Here is a 20,185-nt window from a genome sequence, read left to right on the forward strand (position 1 = left end):
CAATGATGATATTCTAATTCTTATTTTACTTTTCCCTATTCTTCTGTGGTATGTGCTGCTCTCCCGATACATTATCACTATATATGATCGGCTGGTCATCAGAAGGCAAATTGGTAGGGACAAAATCGTACGGAAAATAAGATAACCATATTAACTCGACTATAGGCCTGATTCACAGGTCGTTGTCCGTATTAATTTTGTTTTTTTCGTATTCACTAAGTCGTGTTTCTTTTTCTTTTCTTCAGCGGTAAAAATCGTCCGGACAGCTTTGTTACCACTACGCCTTCTCATTCGTGCCAAAAATGATAACGTTGTCAGGTTAAACTACTACTTGGCTATCGAAACGTGAAATAGTCGACGAAAATAGCAGGCTTGAGCTACCGAAGTGAACCGTGTATTTAGTAGGAAGCACTTACATTCATGGGCAGACCAATCCGAGCTTAGAGCAGCAGGAACTGCACTGTCTTGCTTGCTTGATTTCTGTCCATGGAATGACCGCCGTGTTCGCCTTCTTTACTTTCCCTGCGCGAAGTAGCGCAGACCCACCATTGGTGCTTCGCCGACGTTAGGATCGACCTATCAGGTTTGAGAAGCATTCAAACGCGCTTACCCATGCCAACATAATGGCCCTCTTCTCCGAATGGACGACAAAAAAGGAGAGAAGAAAACTAATAGGCATGAAAACTTCCCCCTGCCCCACCGCTTTCCAGAAGCTGACACAAGAGGGGAGACAAAGCAAGACAAACCGGAATGCAGCAACGCCCCCCCCCCCCCTCTGCGCTCTCCACAAGCTGACACAAAAGGGTGGACGGGGAAAAGGACTTCTACTTCCACATTCTCCGAAAGAAGACCGCGCCGACAACAGGATCGCCAGTGAGAAGCTGGCCCACCTGTTAATAGGTCCGCTCGAGACTCGGGAGGTGGCGAATGGAAGTGCTCTTCGGGGCTCCGTGGCGGCGACGAAATCATAAGTTTTTGTTCGTGCTTTGAGCTTGCTTCTGTTTTTTATTTGCATTTCTTCCCTTTTAAATAGTAATTGGGTGGTTTTCCTTTCCTTTTTTTTGTCTCTTGCATTTCTGGTGCGCGGGTGTGCTTCGTGTACATTTGTTTTGCAGAATGGTTAGAGCATCCTTTCATGCCACGTGCTCCAACACGTGTAGCCGAGTGGGACGTTGAGTGTTTGTAGTCTTTAAATGGTAGCTTGGAAGTGGCAAGACATATAGTTATTAGTGGTTTTACTGAGCGTGTTTTTGTAGGAAAGTGAGAACGTGGGCGCGTGGTTGAGCGCGTGCGAGAGCGTGTCATACCTTCGGTCTCCCCGGCATTGATTGTTTTTGAAACAGTGGTGAGAGTTGCTTTGCGACATTTTGAGTATTTGGATCCTGTGCGTATCGGTCTTTGCTAAAAGGCACGCGCTCTGCATTGATATAGTATTATAGTATTTGCATCAGTAGTAGCATTATTATAGTATTCTAATATTTGCAAAAAGCCATGCAATACATGGCGAGAAACACGGGAAGAAAGCAGTGCGCGGGGTTCCCTCAAGGCAGATGAGGAGCCGGATGAGAAAGGGGAGGGAATCGAATCAACCGGCATAGAATGTGAAGTCGATACTAGGCTGCAGAAAATGGAAGCTTTCCGGGAAGAGCTTCTCAAACAGGTGCAAGAGCTAAAAATGAGCTAAACAGGGAGCGTGATGCACGGAAGGAAGTTGAAAAGAGTCTTAAAGCAGCCGAGGAAAAGCTGAACCGGGCCGCCCTTGGGAACGACAATCTGCGTGACAAATGTAACGCAGACCCCCGACGCGACAGTGGAATGCATGCAGTGTGATGAAGGGTTAGCTGGAAAGAGGGGACTGTTAGGTATGGCCTGACGCCAAGGGCCATACGTCATCCCCTTCCCGTCTCAACGGTCGCGGCATCGGACGTGCTTACCTCGTCGCTCAATCTACCCCCTGCGCCCGAGCCCACGAGCACCGGAGAGGTCATTCACTCTTCCGCTCCCCTCAGATTCGTCGAAAAGAGAATGGACTTCTCCTACCCGTGCCTGGTATTGCAGGAGTAGGGGCCTTCTCTCTGTGCCTGTCACGTGTCATCGACGCAAGCAAGATCCCGCCCACACCATTGTAAGAGAGCCTATTTAAGGGGCTCCGAATTGTATTTGTGATAGATACTTCATGCCATGTACTTCATACTTGTTACTTCATTCTCCTCTTATTTCCTTTCAACTACCATGAAATAAAATAGTGCAAGTTTCGCACTAGCAAAACGTCGTCTCGTCCTTGCTGGGTCGCCATGGTCTACCGGAGGCCTGCAGCTCGCCGACAACGCCACGCTACCCAATAAGGAATGTCGGTGGAGGTTCGAGAGACAGGTCGCTTGCAGTGGGATCGCCTTCAAATGCAACAAGCTGGTTGCTAACGGTAGGATCGCCCAGAGGGGTAGAACAAGCTGGTGGCAAGCGGTAGGATCGCCCAGAGGGGCAGAACAAACTGGTGGCAAGCGGTAGGATCGCCCAGAGGGGCAGAACAAACTGGCTGGCAGCGATTGGGATACGGAATCCTGGAGACCCCAACTTGGACGACAACTACGAGAGCGTAGCCTCTTCGTCCTGGCAACAACGTTCGGAAAGAAGGTGTCCGGATCATGACTGCATATGGTGAGTGCACGGCTTTTCTTCACTAAGATATCACTTGGCTTTTATGTAATTTTTGGAAAGTACATAGCAGTGATTTTTCTTTAAACCGTTGACGGAAGTTTGAGTACGTCAAGGTTGAATAGAGTGAAGGTTTAGCGACACTAAGGGCAGCCATGAACTTCAAGGCAATAAAGAAGCCGGAATTGTTGAGCTTGGCCGAAGAGTTGGGCCTCCAAATTGCCGAAACAAAGAGAAAGCCGGAGATCATTGAGGCGATCGAAGCGACCGGGGCAGACGACGAGGAACTGACGGAACGCCTAGAGGGCATTAAAGAAAGAGAGAAAGAGCGTAAGCGCCTAGAGGAAGAAGAAGAGCGTAAGCGCATTGAGGAAAAAGAAGAGCGCAAGCGCCTCGAGATTGAGGAAAAAGAAGAGCGCAAGCGCCTAGAGGAAAAAGAAAATCGCGAGCGCGCTGAGGCAAGAGAAGAACGTAGGCAAAAGCGCGAGAAAGAGTCAGCGGCATTGGACAAAGAGCTACAATATTGGCAGCAGCTAAACGAACAAAGACAACGCCTGTCTGATAATTCTGTAGGCAGTACAGAGCAAAAGAATGAGAATGTATCTAGCAGACTTTCGCCAAAAGCCAACGAGAAAAGTATTGCCTGTGAGATTAATGGCCCAGGCATACTCAAACGGAAAGGGCTAGCTGCTAACGATGTCTTAGTGACAACAGAGGCCTTTAAAGGCCAGAGTGAGAGCGACGAGGTGCTGTGCCAACAGAGAACTGTAGAGACAGCTAGGCCAGCTGCGAACGAATTGGCACAGGTACCGCGCGTGTGCGTCGCATCTCAAGGTAGCGAGGTCGTTAGCGAGGTACAGAATACTGCGGACTTGACAGACACGAGCACCTATGTCGAGTCAGACCTGCGTACCGAAGTGAGGTGCCAGCTGGACGATGCAGTTGACAGTAGTTCTCGGTATGGCGAGCTCCGTAGCTCACGAGAGAACAACTGCATGGTTCATGGATCTGTGCGGCTCTCCGCCAGTCTCGGTAGTCTAGAGATGGATGATTTAATTAGGAGTCATTCGGACTGTGCGTGTGAGACAGCGCTCGAGACCGACGGGCTGTGTGTCGATGCACAGCGTGAGCTGGACAATGCAGTATTGGGCAGTTCGCAAGAGTGCGAGTTGCATAGCTCGAGTAAATCCTGCTGCATTGAGCCAGAGTCGGTGGAGCTGTCCGCCAGTCAAGGCAAAGATAGAGTCGATTTAAATGATAATCACTCAGACTGTGCGGTCAAGAGACCGATCCGGGCCGATGAGATGTGTAACGGCCAGCACGAGGCGCCCGAAGGCGACATGAAGGAGCATTCAAACAGAAAGCGCCGCAGAAAGAAGCGCCGTAAGGATCGGAATGCGGTGACTAAAGTAACGAAGCCAGAAGGCGACATGAAGAAACATTCAAAGAGAAAGCGCCGCAGAAAGAAGAGCCGTAAGGATCAGAATGCGATGGCTAAAGCAGCGAAGCCAAAGACGGCAACAGGCGCGAAAAGGCAGGGCGCAGCAAAAAGAAAGGTGCGGTCGTCACGGACGATGTTGACGCATCAAATACGTTCGAGCCACCGGTCAAAAGGGGACCGAGAAGCATGTTCTGCACGGACGCGGAAAAAGGGCACGAAGCAGTTAAATTCCTCGTCGTTCCGTCGTTCTTTCCAAAGCTCAGCGTGCAGTACGAAGAAGCGCAAGGTGGCAAGACGAGACCAGGTGGGGAGTAGCGACGCGGTCAGTCGAGGTCATGCTGAAAGCGAGGCGCGAGGACGCAAATTGGCAGGGGACTCTAACGTCTTGGGGGAGCTGATAGTGAGTCAGCCCTTTTGTTGTTTCTCCGTAGCTAGAGTAGCTTTCGGTCCGCGACCACCTCGGGTACGGCTCAAAGTATGAGTCAGTCTAAAACGTTTGAAACAGGGAGACGGAGAGAGCTTCCGTAGAAGTGAAACGTGTTTTGTTTTATTTTTGAACATTTCGAAATTTTCGCGATTTAAAACTAGGAATTTCTTTCAATATTTAAGGCAAGAGCTTTGTTTGTGTTTTCGTTTGAAAAGCTCCAAGATTGGAAAGATGCCTTTTAGGTAAAAGTTTAATCTCGCGAGGTGTTCATTCATAAGTAGATAGGCTTTCAAATTTTGTGTGTAATTAACCTGAGTGTCAAGGTTATCGTTGAGAGGCCTATGGTAACGCGTGTGTGTTTTAGTTAACCTTCTTTTTATGCGTTTTATTGTCTAAAGTTAACCTCGTAAGTTTTCAATGAGTGCATGATTTGCACCGAGAAGCGTTTTAGTTCCTTTAGCATCTGTCCTGTGTGGACGGAAGGAAGCGGAATTATGACTGGGTTGCTCGTGCGTGTTGAGGGCAGCCGTAGTCTGACTTGTTCAATGAGCGTGCGTAGAACGAGTTATTAACAGATGCAATATGTTTAAGGATTCTGCGGTGTCCGTAAGTTACGCAATGTTAGTTGCTCGTTTAAGCTACGTGTCCTGTAGGGACTAAAGGAAGAAACGTGAGTAGGCATAATGAAAGGTTTGCCTACGACGCAAGTACGCGTTCTGAATAGTGAAAGGCTAGCGCGCTTGTGATTGCGTACTTGTGAAGATGGACTATTCAGTGGCACTAATACGTGCGATACATACGCCACTGCGATAGGCTGGAAACGTGCGGATCGTGTAGTTTGGGCGGTGCAAAAGCTAGTTGCTATATCGCTACAAAAGGAGTCAGCTTAACGGCGATGCCGACGGTTTAAGTCGTTGCCCCTAGAGTATCGAAAGCCTCATGGTCATCCGGGTTTCCGTGGCATTTTTTCGTGCATTCATATGTTTACCGAAGTGAAGCCGATTGTTAGCTGATTTTAATGACCACGTCCTAAAGCTTTCAAGACATAGCTGTTTTTAGTGTTGAAAGGGGGGAGGACGCGCGTCGGAAATGGGAAAGGTAGCGGGTTTTCTTTTTTGTTAAGAGCCGAGTGTGTCTTGGGGGAGAGTGGCCTTGTGCTCGCTGCTTTGTGGTTGTGGGTCCGGCACTGTTCTGTGGTGATTGCTTGCCCACGCAGGAGACGAAAAATGGGAAAACCAAATTCACCGGACCGGACTCGGGAGAAATGTCACAAGAGCGCCACGTGGTCGGCTGACTACTCCCCGGAATCTACCTGCTACGAACGAAGGGTTCGTGACCCCTACAGAGAATCCTGAACCAAAACGCCGATCCCTCGTACAGCGGCTGCTGGCCCCTTCACGTCGGGATCTTCCTCCCCCGCCGGAGAGTCTGTTAGGTATGGCCTGACGGCAAGGGCCATACGTCATCCCCTTCCCGTCTCAACGGGGACGGGCGCCGTGGGTGCGACGTCATCCCCTTCCCGTCTCAACGGTCGTGGCATCGGGCGTGCTTACCTCGTCGCTCAATCTACACCCTGCGCCCGAGCCCACGAGCACCGGAGAGGTCATTCACTCTTCCGCTCCCCTCAGATTCGTCGAAAAGAGAATGGACTTCTCCTACCCGTGCCTGGTATTGCAGGAGTAGGGGCCTTCTCTCTGTGCCTTTCACGTGTCATCGACGCAAGCAAAGTCCCGCCCACACCATTGTAAGAGAGCCTATTTAAGAGGCTCCGAATTGTATTTGTGATAGATACTTCATGCCATGTACTTCATACTTGTTACTTCATTCTCCTCTTATTTCCTTTCAACTACCATGAACTAAAATAGTGCAAGTTTCGCACTAGCAAAACGTCGTCTCGCCCTTGCTCGGTCGCCATGGTCTACCGGAGGCCTGCGGCTCGCCGACAACGCCACGCTACCCAATAAGCAATGTCGGTGGAGCTTCGAGAGACAGGTCGCTTGCAGTGGGATCGCCTTCAAATGCAACAAGCTGGTTGCTAACGGTAGGATCGCCCAGAGGGGCAGAACAAGCTGGTGGTAAGCGGCAGGATCGCCCAGAGGGGCAGAACAGGACCTACCTTGAGGCCGCCACGCGGAAAAAGCAGGAACCCAGGGGACAATGTCCCTTGTCGAGTGCGAATCACGCAGAAATGGACAAAGGGAAGCATGGCGAGGTAGGAGAAAGTGAAATGGTGATTATCGCTTGCGACTCAAACCTGGATGGGTGCTGAAAAGCAATTGTGGAGAGGGTGAAAGGCGACAAAAGAATGGCGGTAGGGACATTTCCAGGGCGGACGCTGGGTTCTATCATGGAGCGAGCAAAAGCAGAGCTCGCGGAAAATGCCCACGTGCACAACCGTGTCATAGTACCAGGTGGGCTAAACGACGCCCTAAACAGGAAAGGGCAAGGACTAGCCCAGCGCTTGCCGAAGGGGGTGGACGACTTCCACGAGCTATCCCCTCAGGTGCAGATCGTGGTGTGCACGGTGCCGGAGGTGCCTGTATATGACAGTCACGTACAAAGAGCCGTAATGGCTGCTAATGAGGCAATATGGAAAATGAGCTGAGAGAAAGACTTCAAGGTGGTCGCAGTAAACAGGGAAGTGAGAAGGTGTGGTGGTTTTAAACGAGACGGGATGCACTTCAATTACAGGCTGGCACAGGAAGTGGGCTGGCGAAATGTTGGTCGCGCTGTTGTTTCTTATTAGGCCCGCGGGCGCTCAGGAGGTCAGAGTAGATAGTAATGAAGAACGTCCCCTAGTGGAACATCAGAAGAGCATCGCCGTCGATAACAGAAAAAGAAGGTAAGCAAGAAAAAGAGCTCGCCATGCAATAGGCTACATAAACATGCAGGGCGGCAGAAGAAAGGAAAAGTGGGCAGAGATTGAGGAGCAGTCAAATAGAGAACAAATAGGAGTGTATGCGATTACAGAAACGCACCTTAGAGACTCAGAAGAGCCGCCAGTTATTGAGAATTATGTTTGGAAAGGGTGCAACAGAACTAAGTCGGAAAGAAAGGGAGGGGGAGTCGGAATGCTCATCCATCAGGGAGCCAAATGGAAAAGAGTAAATGCACAATGTCAAGAGCATTTTTGGTTTTCAAGTACAATGAGTGGGAAAGAAACTTGGCTGGGCGTTACGTATTTGTGGACCGGAAAAAAATTGCACAGAGAAGAATAAAGAGTTAGTGGAATGAATAAGCTCTGGTGTTGAGGGTTTCGGGAATGGTGCTGAAATTGTCCTGTTAGGTGACATGAATGCCCACATACAGGATTTAGATGGCTATACCGACAATAACGGGAAGTCAATGCTAGACTTTTGTGAGCAACATATAACCTCGTTATCGTGAACACAGGGCCTAAGTGTGAAGGACAGATCACGTGGGAAGTGGGAAACCGGCAATCGACCATCGATTACTGTCTGATGACAGAAGGAATTCATGATAAGTTGAGAGAAAAGGTCATTGATGAGGAAGGGTATAGCAGCTTAGAGAGTGACCATAAACGCATCATTCTGAAAATGAGAAATGTAGTTGGGAAAGAGAGCAAAGTGGCGAGTCCAAATTTGAACGCTGAAAAATAGCAAATGTAGTCACTAGAGTCTAGGTAAAGCTTGGCAAATAGCCAAGTAAAGATTGGGGATATGGTGAGCTTCTAAGTGTAATAACAACAGAAATAAAACATGTTCGTTGGAAAGGGAAAAAGAAACCGGAAAGCTGGTGGAACAAGGAAATACGAGAAGCGATCGCCGAACGACAGCAGGAGGAGGAGGAAATAACTTTATTGTGTCCTGAGGAACCCCTCCCCACCCACTCTTGGTTTAGTGGCCGGCAGGGGTCGCGCGCCGCACCCACGTTGGGACGGGAAGCCCGTGAGCCTCCGCCCTTTCGTGAGCCCTCTGGACGGCCCGGAGCTGGACCTGGCGGTCGTCGCTTTACAGGGCGTCCACCCAGCCTTCTTCTTTAGTGAACACGGTGCCGCTTAACGCGGAGCATTGCCAGAGCATGTGCGCTAGCGAGCAGTACGATTCGCCACAATCCGGACATTGCGGCTCTACTTCTGGTGAATAACGGCTCAGTCTGCCTCTCGAGGGGAACGACCCTGTCTGAAGCATTCTGAATATCGATGACTGTGGTCTAGTGAGTTTAGCGTGGGGGAGTGGGAAGGTCCTCCTCGACAGCTGACAGTGTGTTGTTATTTCGTTGAAGGTGAGCAGCGGGTCTCGGTGCTCCCCTCCCTCCCCGCGGTGCGTGAGTCCTCGCGCGCGTCCGTGCGCCAGCTCGTTGGCGTTGGGAAATTCGGGGTGCACATCGGCCCCCATGTGGGCTGGAAACCATTTGACGATGTGCTGACCCGCGGCTCCCTCGCTGTCGAGGACGGCCGCCGCTTGCCGGGATATCGAGCCCGAGGCGAATGCTCTTGCCGAACGACAGAAAGCATCTCGAGAGCACAGGCAGGCAAAGAAGCCGCAGTTGCCGCAGGATGAAGTAACCAGTAAATGGGAAATATACCGGGAGAAAAAGTCTATGATTCAAATAGTGGTGCAAGCAAAATTAAAAGGTGAAAGTGAACGTTGGTTGGTCAGAAATACGTGAGAAACAGAAGGCCGCACCTAGAATATTTTGAAACCACATAAAATTATTAGGCAGGAAGTCAACAACAATACAACTTTTCCTAGACGAAGATGAAAACAGACTGGACGGAGAAGCGGCAATAAATTACATCCGAAAAGTAACAGCCGAATCTTTCCAAGGCAATGTCTAGGTTGTATTTGAAGAAAAAAAGAGCATGAAAGAGATCTAAGTGGAAAAGAAGCTGGTGCTGAGAAATTTAAACTGGAAGAAAGCGGAAGGTAAAATTCCTAAGCGCACAGCCACAGGGCTAGACGAGGTTCCCGTTAGGCTGGTAAATGAGCTAGGTTCAAAAAGTAAGGAAGCTCTGGTGAAATCAGTTGAAAAAACTTTAAAAGATAGACGAACACCAGACAGTTTGCGACAAAGTAGAATGAATTTAATTTATGTAGGTAAGGGGGATAAAGACAGAATTCACTGGTATAAACCGTTGACCATTACATCGGTAATATACAGGCTGGCAGCGCAGGCTATCAGATTAAAGCTTCAAGCATGGGTAGAGAATATTTTCATTTTGGGAGAGCTTCAGAATGGCTTCAGAATAGGTAGGCGTTTTACTCAGTGTATTGAAATATCGAAAGCAGAAAGCAGACCGTTGTATGTCGCCTTTTTAGACATTACAGGAACCTACGACAACGTAGATTGCAACATTTTTTGGGATATTCTGGAAGGGGAAGTCTTATATAGGTAACGATTGTCTACAGCTTTTGAGAGAGATTTGCCTAAAAAATATCGTTTGCGTTGAATGGGAAGGGATGAGGAGCGAGGAGAAAGTTCATATCAACAAAGGACTGAGGCAGGGATGCCCTTTATCCCCGCTGCTATTTTTGATGTACATGGTGAGGATGGAGAAGGCGGTAGAAGGAAGTAATATCGGGTTTAATCTCTCATACAAACAGGCGGGTACAGTAGTAGAGCAGCAACTCCCAGGTTTATTTTATGCGGACGACATTGTGTTGCTAGCTAACAAGCAAAGTGATTTGCAACGTCTGGCTAATATCTGTGGACAGGAAGGCAAGAATTTAGGTTTGAAATTTAGTCTTAGAAAATCAAGTGTTGTGGTATTCAGTGAAAAATATGAACAGACTGTGGCGATACAGGGCCAGGAAATACTTCGGGTAACAGAATATAAATACCTTGGTATATTGATAAACGAAGGCAATAGATATTTGGAAACACAGGAAAAAACCATAACACTAAAGAGGAAGAGAAATGCAGCCATAATGAAGCACATAGCGCTATGGGGATACAATAGGTACGAGGTCCTCCGAGGTATATGGGAAAGTGTAGTGGTTACAGGACTTACTTTTGGAAATGCGGTTGTTTGCTTTAAATCATGGGTACAAACAGTACTCGCGCGACGGGAACCAAAGGTCATGGGTCGACTCGCATTGGGCGCTCACGGGAAGACTACAAATGAAGCTGTGCAGGGTGATATGGGCTGGACTAGTTTTGAAGTGAGGGAAGCTCGCAGTAAAATTGAATATGAAGAACGGCTGAGGAATATATGGAAGAAAGTAAATGGGCTGGGAGAGTGTTTATGTATCTGTACAAGATAAACATTGATTCAAAGTGGAAGAAAACAACTAGGAAGCTTACCAGCAAGTATGCGGTCTGTAGGGTGGGCAACTCAACAACAAAGAAGGTCAAGCGGAAAGTCAGTGAGGCTGAAATAATTTCATGGGTGGCGGCAATGGAAAAGAAACCTGCCATGAGTAACTACTTAAGAGGAAAAAACGAAATCAGGAAAGAAACTATTTATGATAACTCAAAGGGAAGCTCATTACTTTTGGAAGCGAGATCGGGATGCCTTAGAACACGCGCCTATAAAGCGAGATATAAGAAGGAAGAAGAAGCATGTGCTTGCTGCGGTAACGCTAGGGAAACGACGGAGCATGTTTTATTAGAATGTGAAGATGTCTACCCAGCGGTCGATTTAGGCACCACTGGCCTCCTTGAAGTGCTTGGGTTCAGCGGGAGCAGTGGTAACGCAAACATGTCCGCAATAGGCATTAGTAAGAGGCGATTGGAGGATTGCTGGAAGAAAAGTAGGGAAACGACAAAAGACGGATACGTACAAAAGCACAGTTCGCAATAGGGGATCAGAAAATTTGGGCGTGGTAGATCATAGTGTTTTTTTTTCTAATTTCATTGTTTAAGCTAGGTAGGACATTAAGCAGTGTAATAGGAAGAGCTTGGTGGCGCAACCCACCGCCCCGTTCCAAATGGGACGCTCATAATCACGGCCACGTATAAGGGGCGACCTGCGCGTGCGGCGCTGCTCCAGCGCCGCTGATTTACTTTTCCTTGTGTGGCTTTTTTTAGTTTTCCAAACCGCCGCCGCGAACAGTGGCGCTGGTGCTCAGCCCCACCCCGTGGCCCCACCTACCCCAATCCCGTGGCCGGCCGCACGCACGGGCAGCAAGTATTTTCAGCGAGAGCACGGAAGGACGCAAACGCACGCGCGCGAAACAATCGATTAGCTGAGTGCTTGGTGATCTGTTGGTGTCGCTAGATCTTGATTACCAGATTCTATTTCAGTGACACTGTGATTCTCAGCCCCGTGGGCGCCGGCTTTCCCGTTTGCGGCTTCTTCATGCACGATGGTTTACTTCTGCATACCGTTGTGAAAGTCAAGCGGCCGAGCATCAAGAGGAATTTCATTTCATGAGTTCCCCGTGACCGATATTAGAAACCAATGGTTGAAACGTGAACAAAAAGAAAATTGGCTGGGGCTTAGCTAAGGTTAAGCCTGGATATCTCGATACAAAAAGGTTCGGTGATGCTTATGGTTTAGCTTATTGTTATGCCTTATGATTTAGCCTACGATTATTCTTACGGTTTAGCTTATGGTTATTTTTTATGATTTAGCCTATGGATATGCTTACGGTTTACCTTTTGGATATGCTTATGGTTTAAGTTATGGATATGCTTACGGTTTAGCTTGTGCTTTGTGATTTAGCCTATGGTTATATATGCTTACGGTTTCACTTATGGATATGCTTTGGTAAGCTTATGGTTATGCTATACGTGTGCCTTGTGTAGTGATGCAAATTGCTTATGAATGATATATACCATAAGTTATGCAAGATTATTAATCTTCTTTATTCATCGTTGTTGGGCACATTGTCTCGCGATTTCTGTACAGCCATAAACACAGCTCTCTGTATCGGTAGTGTCACTCTCTTCTCCTTCCATGTTGCATGCGCACGCCTGTTCTCTGGCAAGCGGTTATATAGTCGGCCTCCGCGATAAACAGGCGCTTACGGAGCCAATTCCGACATACGCCGGCACGCGTAGTGACTTTCTGTGTAATGGCACAATAAAGCGCCCTTCGAATTTTTCAAGCTAGACTTTCGTTATCATTTGGTAAAGTGGCGTAAATAAATGCGTCAATAACAGCACATTTTTACGGTTGTGGCATGCACTGCAATTAAAACTACTCACGTTCTGCCGCGCTCTCAACGGCACGTCACTTCAGTAAACGTGCCGAATGCAGCAAAGGAACGCGTGGGCCCTGCAAAGCGGTACGTAGTGCGTTCATTGCGTCCGGCTCGGGACTAGCGAAACCTACGGGAGAATGAAGAGCGGGCGCGCTCAGACCTCGGCTAGCGCGGAAAGTGCGCACCAGGCCTTATTGGCACCACAGCACTAACCAACATTTTAGCAGACAATGAGGGAAAAGAAAAAGCTCTCAGGGATTACACTATTTAAATCCTAGCAGCCGCGCGGCCGCGCCTTCAAAGTAGTTTAAAATTTCATTGCACTGCACAGAGAAGATACCAAATATCTGGGGCATGTATCGCATGTATCGACGCGCATTTTTCTAGCCGCACCCTGTCAATAATGTGAAATGCCGAGTTTACTGCAGCTCCTCTGCGAATTTTTACCGTCATCGCCGTACTCCTTAACGCAGGGCCGGAGCGTTTCGGGCGTTGCTGTGAGGGTGAGCACTGGCGGCCTCTACCGGCACGCTTGGTCCCTACTCAATGATCACGTGGTATTTCTTCGGCCGCGCGCTGCCGGAGGCGACCACGGGATGCGCAGGTCGCCCTTTATACAGTAGGTCGTGCTCATAACATCCATCCATCCAGAGTCACATCCGTGTACCAATAAGTGACTACAATCTTTTCTATACTTTTTCATCATCACTATGCCCGGCTCCGTCGTCGTTTCCTGATTCCTGCGGTGAAGACCCACCTCACCCGGTCAAGATTATACCACCGAGAATCGGTTTGCGTGAATGGAATCTGGTGCGCAATAAAAGTTTAAAAATGTACGAAGATTACGATATTCCCTAATGCGAAATTTTAGCGCAGCTGCATAGGTGTTCTCATTTCGCGATATATTGAGGCAAAGAATTTGGGACCGAAATCACCGCAGCGACTGGCAGTTTGTCATTGCCGTCAGCGCCTTCGCAGAGGGAGGGGCAGTATGGGAACGCTGGCATGATGGGCGGCATCGAAGCTAGATGGTGTTGCGCACTCCAGGCTAGCGCATCGTACTGCTGCCGAGTAGTAGCGGCGCCTGCCTATCGAAGCTCGACCGACGTTACTTATTGGGTAGCGTGGCGTTGTCGGCCGGCTGCAGGCATCCAGTAGACCATGGCGACCAAGCAAGGGTGAGTCGATTTTCTAGTGCGAAACTTGCACGGTTTATTCAAAGGTACATGAAAGAAAATGAGAAGAGCATGAAGTGATCAAAAGTACATTTCGGCGCCTCTTAAGAGGAAGCTTTAGCTCGGGCCCAACTCCGACGCGGCCTATTCAAATACATGTAAAACGCAAAAACGTTTTTATGAGATAACCCCTGGACCGATTTTGATGAAATTTGTCGCATTTGAAAGAGAAAGTGAAATTCTAGTGACTGTTGGAAGCGGAATTTCGATTTAGGGCTTGAATTTTCTTAAAACGATTTTCAAGTATTTGAGCGTTTGAAAAAAATAGAAGCACGAAGTTTATAAATTCATAGCTCTGCATCAAGAACCGATATCGCGGTTCTGCAAACGGCATCCATTAGATCATTCAAAGCGGACAAATTCAATATGTCATTTTACATCTTACGTGAATTTGTTACGTTGGTTACAACGGTTTTGCAAAAGTTGTATTTCTCTATTATTAAATTTTTTTTATATTCATGTGTAACATATCAATTTTGTCCGCTTTAGATGTTCTATTGGATGCAATTCACAGAATTGTATTCTCATTTTTCGTTGTTGAGTTACAGAGTTGTAAACTTGATAGTTTCGTTTTTTGGAAATTTTCGATTTTTGCCAATTTTTAATAAAAAATTGACAATCTAACTCAAAAATTCGAAACCAAGAGTCACTAGATTTTAAGTTTGTCTTTTAAATGCAACAAACCTCGTCAAATTTGGTGCTGTGGTTGCCGAGAAAAACGAATTCTCCTTTTACATGTATTTAGATAGGAGCACTTGAGCTAAAGCTTCCTCTTAAATAGGATCTCTACAATCGTGGGCGGGTTCTTGCTTCCGTCGATGTCACGTGACAGGCACAGAAAGAGGGCGCCTCCTCCTCTGGCTATACCGATCCTGTTGAAAGGAAGAAGTCGTCCCGCCTCCCGGAACTGTAGACGCCTGTCCGCCTCTTCTGCGCTTTGCGGGTTCGTGGAAATTCTCTTCTAGCTCCAAATCGAGGAAAGGGCCTCTCTCTACACACACACACACACACACACACACACACACACACACACACACACACACACACACACACACACACACACACACACACACACACACACACACACACACGCACGCACGCACACACACAAAAGAGGCTGTACACTGCGAAGCTTCCGGAAGACAGGCACACTCGAAACGGTCATTTCGAATTAGAAAGTCACGCTTCATTTCGACGAGGCCTGGTAAAAGGTCCGGTCAGAGAAAGTTCTTTGTGCGCGAGGTGCGGGACGTTAACCATCGCAGGAGAAGTCGCGCCTCATTTCGACGAAGATGGTTGGATGAAATTCCTTTCGCCACGTGGTGTCAGACGCCAACCCTAAGAATGGGAAGAACACGACGACGAACGCGCGAACAGTGGCACGAGAACGTTCTTTATTTTCCCTGCGCGAAATAGCGCACACCGACTATAGGGGCTTTGGCCCAGAACCGGTTAGTGTTAATGAAGTCTAGTGCGAACAATGACATATAAATTTTAATCGGAAACGATTGAGAGCCACCAGCTTGAAAGCAAAGAGGGAACAAATATAAAAAGTAACAGCAACAAGGAAAACAAAGCCTTAAATTTATCGAGCAAGCCATTTGGAATCAGCCTGAACAAAATAAAATTCCCTAAAAAAAAAAAAACCGCACCCATACCGTAATCTAATCAGTTTGTCGGCAGTTGCCAATTTTGCTGCTTCTTAGCTAATCTCTCGTAATTGGTAAGAGGCAATGTTTCAGAATTAAGAATGAATAGTCGGCGAAACCACTTTCACCATGACTGTCGACGGTAATGCGCCTAGCATTGAATCAATATAGCGACGCAACGTATAGCCACCGCCGAAACGACGTGTGTATGAGGCGTGTACTGAAGCGGGACTCCTCTTTTGCGCTGCCCTGTGAGGGCTCGGCGCAATCCAGCACCGCCTCCACGATCCCTTCGCATGGCCTCCGAAACGCGAGGCGCGCCAGTGCGTGCGAACGCTTTGAAACGCGTCATGCGGCAACCGGGCTCCTCTCGCGCTTATTTCTAGAGGCGCTGCACCATCTATTGGCGCTGTCGAGAAGTTCGCGCGTGTCCTCCGAGATGCAAAGCATGGCGTAACGGTGCCTGCGAACGGTGACAATAGAGAGTTTTAGCCCAGCGGGTTTACGGCCAGCGGAGCGGGCGAGCGGAGACACGACTGCGCATGCGCACAACGCTGAGGCGGCCAGCGGTTTTACGGAGCAGCGTTTACGCCAGCTGGAAAGCACTCCCCAGCGGAGGGTATACGCAGCGAGCGTGCGTAAGCGCGCGCGGGCGTGTATGGGAAATGCAAGATGGCAGCCGCGAACATCATAGAGTTACTATACTGACTCTAGAGGACAAGCTACCCATAGGGCCCATGCATTGAAATCGGGAACCGCAAGAGCGCCGCCACGTTGCTACGCGCCGAGGTTGCCAGCTCCTGAGACGCTTGCTAGACTTGGTGGCAGTAGTCAGTTTTAATCCGTCAACAGTAGCAGCGTAGCAGCATCAGCAGCATGGCGTCTCGCTTGTACTGTCGTGATGTGTGCGTGCAGCCGTGTGTTTGGGCTTTATAAGTTGGTTCTTTATTCTATGTTGCGGGACGGTGCGCGTGTGGTCCATGTTGGCCGTACAGGTGGCAGTTATGCAACCGAGGGATGATCCAGTTGAAGTTTCGGGTGGTATGCGGTTTTCAGCGGTCACGCCTGTTGCAGGAGTGTTACTCGACGAGGTTACGAGCTCGAAGCTGTGGTCAGATTCCCCTTTGGCGTTCCGTAATTCTCTTCGCACGGGCGCGGTATGTTGCAAAAGCCGCTTTCGCGATCTATCGTCGCGACGATAGATCGGGCTTTTTTATTATTATAAGCACTTATCCAGTTGGGGTAGGGCACATGTAACCTACAAACGGAAGTCTCAGGAGAGCACCTGAGATTATAATAAAGCAGGCGGCGCAGGAACTCCAGGGCACCCAAGGGACCGTGGGGGGATCAAAGCTCGAAGCAGAACGGTACGTAGGTTGGGGCCGCCGAGGCAGGTGTGTGCCAGGGAGTGTTCGCACGGACAGCTCCCCTGGCACGCGCAGCAGAGCCTCGCAAGGTCGAGATACCTTAAAGGCACCTGCGCCCATGATCTTTCTTTTGCCTCGGTGCAGTGTGCACGATTAAAGAGAATAATATGGAGGGCATCCGGTGCAGTCGCGAATGCGTCATGACAAATGTAGCTCGCGTCGCCTGGCGTGTGCAGTAATATCAGAGTTGGTTGTGTGAACTTTATGCATAATACGCTTTGTTACGGTACCTTAACGCAATGGGTCTAGAGGACGGTGTTGGTACATTTTTTCGTACCGCCCTAATCCTATACCCTCTACTACAAACACACACACACACACACACACACACACCCCTCTTTTTATGTATACATACAATTCCTTGCCATGACGGATCCATAGCCTCCTTTATTTTTGAAAAATAGAGGAGGCTATGGACCAATTGACCAGTTCAAGTTGTCAACTTCTCAGTAACTGTCATAGGAATCACTGTAATAAACACAATTCCACGATCGGATTGTTTACTTTCATTTTTTGTTGTAACGTACACTGAGGACTACATAGAACTTTATTTTGTATATGTGAGAGAAGTATGTGGATATCACGAGCTTAAGCCAATGTGCGATACACAGACAAAGCAGCTGCTACAACATGAACTGCATTGAGGGCCACACAACACATACGTAATTAAAGGTGCAAAATATAGGGGGAAGCTTCAAAATACGCTCTGTAGCGCTGCAAAGTGTAACATATATTGTATGTGTACAATAAATGTTCAAAAATACAATGCATCAATGTCCCATTTGCCTTCAAGTTTATTATCAAGTTCAAGTTTACTGAAGTTTATTATGAACATATGTACAACAGGAATCTACTGACACACCCGCAGTCAAGGTGGCTGTTCGAGGTGTGCTGGCTGCCTCAGTGTAAGAAAAAGAAATTGGGTGAATGTCGACACCAGTGCCACTGCTTCTTGCCTCTGACCTGCACGTGCCTCCACGGCATCTTTGTGCACAAGTGTGCTGGCGTGGCGAGGCGTAGGAGTCATCCGAGAGAAAGAGTATCGTTTACATGGAGAAGTGGCTGTTCACATTGCCTGCCGCTTTCCCTCAAATGTTTCCTTGGCGACTAGGGTGACACACCCGCAGTCAAGGTGCCTGTTCGAGGTGTGCTGGCTGCCTAAACGAAAGAAAAAGAAATTAGATGAATGTCGATACCAGTGCTATTGCTTCTTGCCTCTTACCTGCATTTGCCTCCACGGCCTCTTGGCTTGCAGAGTCTGTATGAGGGAGCTGCTGTGACTAGGCGTAGGCATTGTCTAAGCAAAAAGAAAAGGCCATTCAAATGGGGAATTATTGAAATCAATGCAGTTATGTCTGCTTCTTGCACTCTTCTTGCCTAAAAGTTTTCAAACATAGTGTCCAGTACACACCAGCACTCTGACTGCTTCTGCTTTTTACCTGCAGGTGTTGCTGCGAGATCCTTAGTATGGCTGCGTGCAGCATTGTAACACTTGGTGGAGGCATTTGAAGTGGTAGCCAAAAATATAAAGAATCATCCTTGTCTGCACGAATGCTTTCAATTTCTAAATGCAGTGGTAACTATCACTATTAGTGCAAGGCCCCGCACATCTATGCGGCAAGTTCCATAGCTCGAAACTGAATTTTTCCTTTAGTGTTCCACAAGGCGTCTGATATGTCCACATTAGATGTGATGTGTTTGTTGTTATTTATCCCAGTGTGGAGAGAGCATCATTAAATTGTTTTTTTTATTTTTGCTTGTCTTGTTTTTTGGTTTATTTCTGAATTTATCAAGCACCAGTCTCATGATGCTAAAATGACTTATGTAATGGCAATCAGCTTTTGTTTTGCAAAAAAACAACGCATTTCCTGACCCATTGTTTGACATCCCCTCACTCGCATAATTTTGCAGAGTATTCTACCTATATTGACTTGCTTGACCTCCACTAAAGAGTCTTGCATTTTCAAATACGACTCTTTCCTTAAAATCATTCGACACTTCTCATAATTTCTGTACCTTGGGCTTCGATACTCTGCATTCACCATTTTTGCTTGTTTCTGACTAAAAATGTCTTCTTTAATTTAGAGCTTAAATTTTACCTTTGGAACACACGGAAGGGCTTGCGATTGCATATCTGCATAAAAGGGAAACATGTTTCATTAAACATTTGCAAAATCCAATTGAAGATTGATGAATGCAGCTTGCAGTGTGATATGACTGAATGAGCCATAAAAGTAACTAATCTCACTTGGTAAATTAAAGCACATATTAGTGTGATGTGCAAGATACGTTACACTAACGTGGTGGGTTCTCTTGCTTATACAGCAAAATAATCGGTGCGTGAGAAAAGAATTATTTTTGCATACCCCTTGTAGACACTGATTTAAGGAGAATGAGCTGGAGCTGTCCACATGATCTACTTATTTTACCTGCGAGTATGGTCAACAAAAATGTGTCCCAGCTGCTTAGTGGTACTCGGGATTATGTCAGTATTGCATATGTGCCTGTTGTCTAAAATAATTGAATTTTGAAAATACTCGCAGGGATCTGATGTGCATATCTTCAGTTTATGGATACATGTAAAAGACTCAGCATCAAGTGCAAGTGAACGTTCCCGCAGGCCCGGAGTCAATCATGCAAATAGATTCGCTGCACAAATTTGTGACCAGAAAAGATATGCCACATGAAATGGCATGCAAGGAAGTGTGGAAAATATTGCACAGTTAATAAAACGCCTGCGCTATTAATATGTGGGTTGATGCACTCGTTATGCAAAACGGAGGTGAGGCGTGCAGACAGGACACAAGAGTACAGTATTTACAAGCAAACAACACGAGCGCCGCCCACTTCTATACTCTTGTGTCCTGTCTGCACGCCTCACCTCTGTTTTGCATAATGAATCATTACCAAGTAGCTGAGCTTTCTGCTGTTCTAAGTCTCGATGCACTCGATTTCGTCCGCATTAGGCACTCGCCTCTCGATTACTTCGTGGCACAGAAATACTCGGCATCAGGCTGTTTGTCTGCTGTGGCCTTTGTAGAAGCATGATTGTTCAAAGTGCAACAATTAAAAAGATTCTTTGAGTTGCTTGCGGCTTGGCCAGTACAATTCCGGTGCGCTGGTCCGCCTGTCCAGCAATTTCCTACTGAAGGGAAACCTGCAAATAAAAACACCGCTCCGCATGCAGAAAAATGCTCTACTGTGACGCTTCTCAAACGATTGTGATGCACCACAAGAGCT

General features: G+C 47.7%; 1 long non-coding RNA gene across 1 annotated transcript; it reads right to left on the minus strand.

Moving 5' to 3' along the window:
- Positions 1 to 17,721: 17,721 nt before the first annotated feature.
- On the minus strand, positions 17,722 to 19,613 carry LOC142568275 (uncharacterized). Its single transcript, XR_012825404.1, has 2 exons — positions 18,168 to 19,613; positions 17,722 to 18,103 (listed from the first exon to the last, which is right to left on the minus strand). It is a non-coding gene; the product is annotated as an uncharacterized LOC142568275 (long non-coding RNA).
- Between the last annotated feature and the right edge of the window lie 572 nt (positions 19,614 to 20,185).

This window comes from Dermacentor variabilis, unplaced genomic scaffold, assembly GCF_050947875.1.
Source record: "Dermacentor variabilis isolate Ectoservices unplaced genomic scaffold, ASM5094787v1 scaffold_18, whole genome shotgun sequence".
Lineage (NCBI taxonomy): Eukaryota > Metazoa > Arthropoda > Arachnida > Ixodida > Ixodidae > Dermacentor > Dermacentor variabilis.